Source organism: Limulus polyphemus, unplaced genomic scaffold (assembly GCF_000517525.1).
Source record: "Limulus polyphemus unplaced genomic scaffold, Limulus_polyphemus-2.1.2 Scaffold6136, whole genome shotgun sequence".
NCBI lineage: Eukaryota > Metazoa > Arthropoda > Merostomata > Xiphosura > Limulidae > Limulus > Limulus polyphemus.
Genome location: NW_013671746.1, coordinates 35,100 through 46,292, shown reverse-complemented (window position 1 = coordinate 46,292; position 11,193 = coordinate 35,100). Strand labels below are relative to the sequence as shown.

Here is an 11,193-nt window from a genome sequence, read left to right as displayed (position 1 = left end):
ATTTACTAGTTTGAGAACAGTCTCAAAGTTAAAAAATAAACTTCAGTCAATATTCGAAGATGTTTTTCTACTAAAAGAAAACTAGTAATTGGAAATGGTGCTGTGGGAAAAAGCATTATTGGCCCAAGAAATATATTCCCACAATATTTTATCATTCGACTTCGAGGTCAGTCGCCATCTTAGATTTCTTAAAACGAAAGAAATCCGATCGACCATTGATCTATATAGATACCAGTGCGTTCGACAGAGTTTGCCGCTCCTTCTTGCGTAGTATCATGGGAAGACTAGAAAAATTCCCAAATGACGAAATGGCTGTTATAAGGCAGTTGCAATTTTTGTGTCATTACGTAGTGTGTATGTGGGACGTATTACAATAAACCAATTATTTTGAAAATGTTGTAATACCAGGTCAATACTAAAGTTTCATTTTGATTTTTAATTGACGAAACAATAAGATTATTATATATGAAAGTAGTAAAAAGTTAATTTGCTTTGCACTATATCTTTAACTTTGACTGCAGAATACAGTGATAAGGCTCGAGAGAAGAATGACGTGGCATTGAAAATTGTATCTTTGTTAGGTAGCTTGTAGATGCGAAGAAGGAAAGTAGTGTGATAACGTTTGTCGAGATAAAAAACAACTAGTTATTTAATAATTAAGGTAAGCAGTCTTTACTGAATGATTTTTGGATCTGTTTTGAAATACTTCGATCGTATGAAAGTGAAACCGTAAATCATTGCTGTTTCATTTCAATATCGTATTCCATTGTGTTCAATTTTAACTTTACAAGTTGATGAATTCTACTGATAGTGATACACTCATACAGTGCTAGAGTAAGTTAGGCTTAACTTAAGACTAACGCAAAGTAACGTTAGTCGTTATACATCTCAAAAGATCTGTACGGCGTACCTTTACCGTCGACAATAGTAAGGTCTAACTTAAGTCTTAAGTTAGCCTTGTTTAAAAAAGAAGTAATTTGCAACTTTCCTGGAGAAATTGGCCTATCGTCAGACTGCCTTGAGTTGGATTTTTGTTCTATTCGCAGAATTTGTTAAAAAATAATTATAAATAGGCCTAGGCTGAGCAGGCAGCAGCATAATTAGTTGATATACTACTAATACTATTATTATCAACATTTTCGAAGTTGTAGTTATTTACACGGATAAACTTGTTCTTTGAAGAAAAATAAAATGATTGTATGTGGACAAGTGAATAACAGAATGGGAACAGAAGACCTTCTAGACATGATTTCAAGTGTATCTAGAAAAAAGAACAGGTTGAATGGTGATTTGAGAGTCGAAGTTATGTTGAGAAATACATTTCAATGGGCAGATCAAGAACTGAAACGTAAGCAACAGTGCAGGAAGCGCAAATGGGAGCAAATCAAATATGAATTGTGTAAAAAATCTAGAAAAATGTCTGATGATGAAATGGACTTTATCTACACTACACCAAGAGACTTGTTGGAAGATCCACTAAATTTAAATTGTTTCTTTGAGAAACTGAACTCTAGTAAAAAGTGCAAAGAAGTGACTGATATGGAATGTGGACACTGTTTATGATGTATTTGTAATTAATGTAAGGTAACTTACTGCCTCAATGTTTTCATGTGTGGGCCAAATAAATGTTCCACTAACTCAAGGCTTTAAAAACACCAGTATTTCTGGCCTGTTAAATATGAGAGCATTTTGTGAAGAATACCTGTTGGGTTTTATCCAAGTCATTGGTATAGTGTATTATACATATGTGCCTAATATATATTGGTTTTCTGTTGCAGTTTCCAGTGATGTGGAAGTAACCTGGCCCACAGCTTCCAGGATTAGGTACCCATTCAGAGTTGGGAAGCTAAGTAGATAAATCAAACAATTTTTTAATGTTGATTATGTACATGTAAATGAGTCTTTAAAAAATCCTGATAATTTTTAACTGTAAATTGATAGAAAAACATTCTGAGTATTTAAGATATCTAGCTAAACACCAGTCATTTTGTGCAATCTGTATTATGTTTAATTCAACAAATTTGTTTATTTAGTTTGCTGGATGTTCTGGAAATTGCAGTGTTCTAAAAATATATTTTACATGGTGTAAATGGAGTTCCTCAAATGAACTTTACCAATTTTGTTTTATGGCAATGAGAATACTCTTAAAAAAAAAAAAAATACAGATATTGTGACATGTTGGGGGTGGGGGACAAAGCATAGTTGCTTTTGCTTCTTGTAGGTTCTGCTGTAATGAGACCATGGAGTTGAAGAAACCTCTGAGTGACTTAAGTTGGAAGTATGCATGAAGTATCAACACTGCACAAGGTTTAGTTTATGATGTAAGTTACTCATTGAAACATCTTGCATTTCAAACATTGACAACTAAAACCCTGAAATAAATTGATAAATACTAAAAATGGACATGATTGAAAAAGGTTTCACTCAATAAGTAAAAACATTCAAAATGCTGTATCCCCCAATTTCTTTTAATTAGAAAAATTATTTCTGTGCATATTAACATGAATGTTGAAAAACTGGAAAAATTTCCTGGAAAACTACATCTGTAGTAATGACTCGTTCACAATTGCATAGTTGTGTACAACTTAATGTTTTAATAATTATTAGACAGGACATTTTTAATGGTTTGTAAATTAATGAATTATTATTTTTCATTATGGAGTTTACATCAGTTAAGAAAAATACTTGTGTTTTGAACTGCTCCTTTCCATGTCTTGGGTCAACACGAATATACTTCATAGAAAACTTGCAGTAACATCTTGTAAATATTCAATAAAATTGTTTACTGTGTCCACTTTTCTAATGAACAGAATAATTCTAAATATGAGTTAGTGTAAGTTTAACCATAATAAATGACTTGGGTATGATTAGTTTTAATGAAGCAATATTGGTAATGGTTTCCAAATCAATAATTCAGTCAGGTTCCACGTTGTGGAAGACCCCAAGTTTTTCTCGCCTCAATACACTGAAGTTTCCTCAAACGCGTTGGAGTTTGACCTGCAGTACTTCATACCAGTACAGAAGGTATCTGGAAGGTCAGGCAGAGTAATATATTGTTCAATGTAATAAGCTGATATATTAACATTTTCTATTTAATTTTGAATTAAGACCAAACAGATGGTGTTTCTTAATTTCTGCAGTCTAATAAACAGTTAATTTGAATGCTTCTTTAATCAGAACTTTCTATAGCATGATTTACAAAGGTTTAATATCAGTGTAAATTGATGATAAAAAAAAAAGAGTCAAGAATGAGTTCTGTATTTGTTTGCCAACATATTACCTGTTATTGGTGTTACCTAGAATTGCCTCTTAACCAATTATCAGTTTACATATTGCTTGTTATGAGCTATTTACTTCTAGAGAACTATCTGCAGTGAACAAAAATAGAATGGTCTGTATCGTTGAACAATCACCACTCATAATGTAAACTTCTTGTCCTGGAGATCTGTAAGTATACCATTCAAATTACCAGTGGTATATTCTGAAATATGCTTAGTAATACTGGACTCATGAGAATTTGATTAATTTTTAATAAAATATTTAGTATGAATTCTAAGTATGAGTGCTATCATTTGCTTGAGTTGCACTTGATGAAAATTGGGGTAAGATTTGTTTATTCATTGCAAATTTTTAAGATAACTCAAAACCAGCTATAGCTCTACATATTTTCTATAATCTAAATATCAAAGTAATACAGGGTTAACTTGAAAAGCATGCCCTTGTTTCTGTTACAAGAACAAGTAAGCTTATAAAAGTGGACATGCTTTATTAATTTATAGAAATGGATCTGTTATTATTTTGGAAGTTAATGACCAAATGTTTTTGCCCATTATTCCTATGTGTGGAAACCATAGTACTACAGTTAGCGTAGTATTTACAAAATGTATTATAATCTCTGACAAGGTTAATAGTGCTGAATCATTGAATTTTGTGATATGGAATTGTACATAATGTCAATATGTATATATCAATAAATTATTGTTCTTTTAAATTGGGCCTGTTGAGTTTACTTTTTTTATGCCAAGTGATTGATCATGTAAGGTGATTTTGAACCTGATGCAATCTGGTAGATCTGTTGCAATATGGATATTGGTATTAAGAGATGATCATATACAACATTAACAGTAATTACATAGTTTATATTATTGGTTTATTTATTGCAACACGAGTAATTGACAGTCAATTTTAAACAGAATATTCTTTTAAATTATTGAACACTAATCAAATCTTGAGATAAGGGTTTGAACTTAACATTTAAAGGAGAATTTATCACTGGCTTGAATTTTGAATTAGTTTAATCACAGTGTTAAAACTCGCCAGAAATACAACACAGTCAGCAGTGGGATTCTTTTGGTAAAAATAGAATTGATTAGACTTAAACTGTTAAAGATCATCACAATGATGGTAAAAGTCAATTTTGCTTGATGACTGCATTAGAACTAGGTCAGGAAGATGGTTGCAGATAATTGAAAAGGGAACCAAGAAGAAGTATATAGGTATATATATGTGTGGAAGGACAAGTTTATGAATTAAAAAGAAAATCACCCCTGAGAAGTTAAAGTAAAAGGTATACCAATTAAAGATACAAAAATAAAACCAGTGACAAGGTCTAAAGTTCTTGGAGATTGTAATGGCAAGGTTGAAAAATTGAAGGACTTCAGAAAGGTTATAATGATAAAATTGAATGTGTATGTAATAAAAAAAAAAAAAAAGTGTCAAGGGAGAAAAAAATAGTGATAGAATAAAAAAAACGTAAATTAGGTCAGATGCAACTTTTTGCATTGGCTTAGGAGTTTAAGCATGGAATGTCATTTACTACAAATTGTAGAATAGGAGAGCTTGGTTTATCTATACCTATTGCCACTACTGCTCTGCCATTTGTTATTGAAAAGCCTTTCTAGACTGCTTCAGAAATTATGCTACCAAATCCAGTTCCAGAATTTAGTTTGCTAATGGAGAAATTAATGGATTGTGATGCAAGTTTTATTAGGCTTTGTTCAAAGTAATTTCCAAAGGGAATTGTGAACAAGCCATCAGTCTTGCTGTCTATCTAACAGGACCAGCTTTGAGAACATTAAGTAACCTTCCAGCTCAGTCATAACAATTATTAGACATTGGTAACTGCCTTATCCAACAGGTATGGAGTTGGGACCAGAAGTACCTAAAATGTTTTGGAGGTAGGGATCTTACCCAAACTTCTGTGGAAAGGCTTGCTCAATTACCTTATCCTAGATGCCTTTTGTGAAATGATGGATTCATTGGCACATGACCAATTTCATGGATGCCACAGCAGTGAAGGATGCGAGGCTCAGATTAAAATAAAGTAGGTGTATGTCTTTTAAAAGAAGGCTCTGCAGTTGAACTAGAATCTATTAAGGTTGTAGAAATGAAAGTTCAAGAGGAAATAAATCCCAAGAAGGTAGATCTTTGAAGTGTAATTTAAAGGGACATGTACTGCAGGCAAAGACATAGTACAGTTTGTGTAAGTAGTCCCAAGTTATAAGTGCTGAATATTTTATTATATCATAATCTGTATATAATGTCTTTATTATGAATAAAGTAATGTTTGAACTGGGCTTGTTGAACTTTATGAGCCATGTGATTGAGATAATACGAGTTAAAATTAATATAATACTATTTGGTAATGTTTTACCTCTGTGACAGTAACCATACTGTATTATATAATACATGCAAGGTAATGATATAGATTATTTTTAATATTTGTTGATATAAAAGTACACTGTTCTATCAAACTAAGTACTTATTTGAAATGACTACGTAAAGAAATGTATGTGCACCTACTTAGACACAAGTCTGAAATTTTTTTTAAACACATTTACATACTAAATGTTTTATTTTTAATAATGTAACTATTTTAATCAACTTTCAAAAAATGTGGAGAACTACTCTCAAATCTACTTCCTTTATAAACATGTAGGTGTTTGGTTCTTATTTAAAGAATGTGTGTATAGATGTTTAATCATATTGTTGATTACCAAAGTTGTGGTGAGTTTCAAGTTAATTCAACTCCAGTTTTAAACTTGACATTTGTTTGAAATGTTTCTAAAAGCAGTATTAGGGTGTAACATTGACCTACTTTGTTAAAAGAATTCAAATTAATTTACTAAATTAACATTGAATATATTTTAGCATATGATACAAAATAAAGTATAGAGATATGGGAAATAACAGAACTATGTAGAATAATTTTGAGAGTGATGAATGCTATTTTTATTGTTGGAGGGGATGTTCTTTTTAGTAGGTCAGTTTTTCATCATCTGATTTTATGACTGCTAGAGCTGGGATCAAAGTCAGGATTGTGATATGACGATCACCATATTGTGTTGTATTTTATGAGTTATCATAAGAGCAAAATCACATTTGTGAATTGAAAAAATTAGGGAACTTATCTTTTATTGGATATCAAATTTTATTTTTCTAAATAGTAGCATAACATTCTATTATTTGTCCTAAATTGTATTATTTAAAGAATTTTGAAGAGAAGCTTAATAAAAAAAAAAAATCCCAAATTAAATTTGAAATTATAAATAAGTTCCCTCTAAGAAAAAAATGTTGAGTATTTTTTTTTTTGGTTGGTATCTTAACTTTTTCTAGCCTGTTTTCTGTTTTCTTTATAAAACAGCATCTGGGTATGTTAAACTTCAGTTGTAAAACTTTTACCCAATCCAAAAAGGTGTCAATTTCACTACACAATGTTTTCCTATTGCTGTATTTCATGTTTGACAAATCATAGGATGATAAGCAAAGCACTTGACCAATCTCTGGATTTTGCAATATGAACGTGTGGAGCTTATTATAGTAAGTAATATTTTATGTAGAGATTGTACTTAGTAGTGTTCAGTAGTACTTTTTAATAACCCTTAGAAAATTTGTTTCTGGAAAAAACTGCATGGGATGTATGTGACATTTAATTTTATTTATTTTTCTATAGTAGCTTAAATCATGCTGTATTGTATATTGATTTATATTAATCATTATAATGAAAAATTAACTCAAAATAGATAAATATTTAGGAAAGAAGTTGATCCATGAATGTTTTGGTTAAGATCTGGCAAGTGCATGGTCTTTACGTGAATTAGGTTTAGCACTTTGAACTGAAAGCATTTGTGACTTTTATATTCTTTTGAATTAAATTAATAGTTTAAGTTCCATAATTTAGCATAATTTTATATTTATTTCATGATAAAGATATGATTCAATATTTAGTATAACCTTGTGTGTACGTACTACTAATACCATGTAAGAATTTTATAAAACTAAAGTGGAAATATTTTTTAGTTAAACTTCTTTAATTAGCCTTAACAACCTAACTTCCCATTTAAGTTCAAAATTGTATTCTAGGGAAATTATTATTGAAAAGTAACTGATTTGCTTTTAAGTGCATTTCTCCATTATTTCTGTGATTCATAAATTGTGGAAGAAAATTAAAAGAAGCACAATAACTTATGCAATTTCTGTTCAGACCCAATTTCAAAGTGGAGTTGAACTCCAACAGAGACTTATCTATGAAATATGCTACTGTTACAGGTATGACTTGGAAATTTCAATAATTGATTGATTTTCATTATCACAGAATATAAAGTGATATGAATTACTTCTGTGCCTGAGAATATTAAGTGTAAAACAGAAGTAAACTTTTCAAAATTAAGATAATTGTTAAATAACTGTTCTTATTTTGATACCAGTAGATTAAATGTGCATTTGAGTTCATAAAACATGGGTTCTTGGTAGAAGGAAGTTTCTTTAAATGGACATATTTGTAATTTAATAATTTTTAAATGAGGTGTGCAGAAAGAAGCCTGATGAATTTTTATTGTAAAAATATCTGCAAGGCTTTTAGTATATACATCCATTAGTGGTGTAGTGATAAGCTCATGGGGTTTTTTAATGCTGACAATAGGAGGTTTCATCCTGACAATGAGATGGCACAAATAATCCAGTGTATGCAGTTTTAGGCTAAAATAATCAATAAATAAATTACAATGATTATTTTCTAGTTAAGTTTTTAGTATATTGTTTTATGATATTAAGTTTCCATTAATATTTGTTAAAAGGAAGGAAGTTACACTGTTGAGTAACATTTTTTAGTAAGTACATATATTTGTGTGTAGCTTTTATTTTCACCATACAACCAAATTATGGTTAACCTAAAAACAATGATTTTTAAACATTTTTGTTGTAATGGATTTTACCTCATTTTTTTTTACTCCAGAAGTCTGACACTATAACTAATGGGTAAGTGAATCAGAATTAAAAAGAAATGGTCATCCTTGAGCCTTATTAATAAATAGTTGGTTCTATATTTTCAAAGATGAAATAAATTCTTGGATGAAACATATCAATGAAATAAAAGTTGTTTTATCAGCCAAATTCAAATTCTAAATGGCTGAAACTGCCCAAATCTCAGTCCATTGGTAATGAGGTGTTTTTATGGCATTAGTGAAACTGGTCCGTATATATAAAGAAACAAAGAGATGGAAGTTTTATTTACCCTCTGTACAATATTGTGAAGAAAATCTTTTGAATAGTTCATTGGTGATCTTTGCAAAGCTTACTTGGATCACTCATTTCAATTTATCAAATAAGATGAATGGAAATAGAAACAAGTCTTTATTTGATAGAAGTAGTTAGAGAAGTTTGGTTTCATAGCTTACCTTTTTTTGCTGAAGCATAAGATGCTGGGGGAATAATGGCCAAGTGGTTAGGGTGCTTGATTTGCAATCTGAGGGTTACAGGTTTGAATCCATATCCCACTAAACATGCTCACTAAGTTACGGAAGGCATCAAAATGTAGGACATGGCTTTTTTTTTTATTCATTGCCATGTTTAAATGATCTATTACCTGCTAAGTATTTCAGACAATTTTTTTTTTGGTAGAAGCTATTTCTTGTTAAAATAATCAATTGAACACAATGAGTATAATCACGTTGATGAGTTGTTCTTAGTTTGCATTTAACAAAGTCTTAACAACTGAGGCCTATGGGCATTTTCAGGGTTTGGTTTTGAAACTGCAAATGGTTCATTACGGAAACAAAGTAAAGGTGTTCCACAGCGGGTGTAAGCCAAATTCTTTGTTTATAGATCTTGTGACTCTTTGAAAATGTAATGATGTAAGACACACACTAAATAAATAGAAGATGCTAGGAAGAACTTTATTTATACACATTCATAATTGAGATTGTTTTTTGCTCTTCTATTTAACATCCTGCCAGAGGTTTCATGTTAATTTAGATTCATTGTTACAAAGCAACAAGTACAAAAATCTATAAAGGAATGACACAGTGTTTTGTTTTAATTAAGGATGGCAGAATGGAATCTATATTGTATGGCCATGTAACTACTTCGCAGGGTGTGGATAGATTTTCAGAAAAATTGGTATGGAGGTTCATTAGGTCCATAACAAATTTTGCAGTTTGTGTGTGTGTGTGTCACTACCTCACTTCCTGGAGATGGAGGTTCATTTAGTCCGTGGGGAGATTTACAATTTTCAGTTTTGCCGTTATTATGGGCGTTTTTATACAATTACATATCAGAGAAGCAACTTATGTCCTAAAATAACCTTCATCTATGCTATTATTCTGCTTGTTTTTATGTACGACCGCTACGCTTTATGACCGAAAACCTGCTGCATGAGCATGCGTAGTTGAATGTTTCCTCAAGAAAAAACGGCATGCGTATTATTCACTCGACGACAAACAGTCTGCCTGCGGCAGAGAGCTGCAAAGCTCGGTGATGAAGTCTACAATTTCTGTATGAAACAAGAGGTAACAACAAAAGGGGAACGTAAATATACTTTACTAAGCATTTTGTACAGCAGAATATTAAAAACTTATTAAGTTTTTAAAAAGGTTTAACGTAGGTCGTACAATAACACAAGATTTAAGCACAGTAAAGTTTAGTCCTAACTAAACCAAAGTAAAGAAAAAAAAATGTACACAGGTTAGTGTTAATTTATCTCTATCAAACTTAGGCCTAACATTAGTTAAAATTTTATAAAGTACGGCCTTATATACAAGTGGATTTATACATTTCGATGTTTACGATTACAATTAGTTTGTATTGTGCTAGAAATGTTATATTTCAAGAAGAACTATTACCATAAAGACACTAATTTGGCCGGAAATGTTTTGCGGGTATCTGCCAGTTGATCATAAATTTATATAATTTCCGTATATCACTCCAGCTAGTAGTAGAAAAGATTCTGTATAAAAAAGAAAAATAATTATGGTGAAGAAGTGTATGTCTGATCCCTGCTCTCGTTTCCGGTTTACATATTTTCTTGAGACAATGCATAAATAAGTGCCGCATTCGATTATAAGAATAATATTGCATAGCTCTATTATGGCAGTTATGTTAATCTCTTCACTGTTAACAGTTTATTATTCCATCGATGCTTGTATTATTTATTTACATTAGAGCACATCAGCAAATAGATAAAGTGGTATTCTCGTAAAGAAACGTGCAATTATGATATAGATTCACAATTATTCTTTCAGTAGCTTCAGGGTTCCATAGTTTATAAGTTTTCCAAATAAAAGTTAACTGACTCCTGCATTAGCAATGGTACTTTTTTACCAAAAGAGTTCTTTGGCCAATTCGATATTATCCAACACCGCTGGGTACAAATTAATCAAAGTATCTTTAAATTTTCCATAGTGTTGAAAGCCATTTCTGATCCCAAAGCCTTCCACCATTCAAGTAGTTCTCCCTTCAAACAGGAAGATGTAGTTCCCACCCATTTATACTCGGGTTCTTGTGACAGTCTTTGTAAAGTTAAGAAATTCCAACATATTAGAATACGACTTCCGTCGAACTGCTCAACAGGCATAGGTGGTGGGTTGACTGCGGTGACGTAAAACAGTGAATTGTCTACAGGATAATAGGTAGAATGAACTCTTGAAGTTTGAGAGTGAACTGGAAAGGAGAGAAAACTCTCTTGTTAGTAGATCAGTAAACATTTCCACATGTTTCATCAATACTGCCACAGACTGCTTCGAACTTACCATGCCAGATTCGTTAATATTCACAAATATTTTCCGAAAAACTTGTATTTAACTGAACTTAATTATTAATGAGTTAATCACTTCAAACAAATAATCCAAACTCACAATTTAATCTCTCTGAAAGTTCCTATTAGAGGGCCAGCCTAACTGTCTAAAATAACTGCTACAA

The 11,193-nt window shown here is 31.2% G+C and overlaps 1 long non-coding RNA gene across 1 annotated transcript; it reads left to right on the top strand.

Moving 5' to 3' along the window:
* The first annotated feature begins 574 nt into the window (after positions 1 to 574).
* LOC106473391 lies at positions 575 to 4,695 on the top strand. Its single transcript, XR_001291673.2, has 3 exons — positions 575 to 661; positions 1,779 to 2,321; positions 2,918 to 4,695. It is a non-coding gene; the product is annotated as an uncharacterized LOC106473391 (long non-coding RNA).
* The last annotated feature ends 6,498 nt before the right edge of the window (positions 4,696 to 11,193 follow it).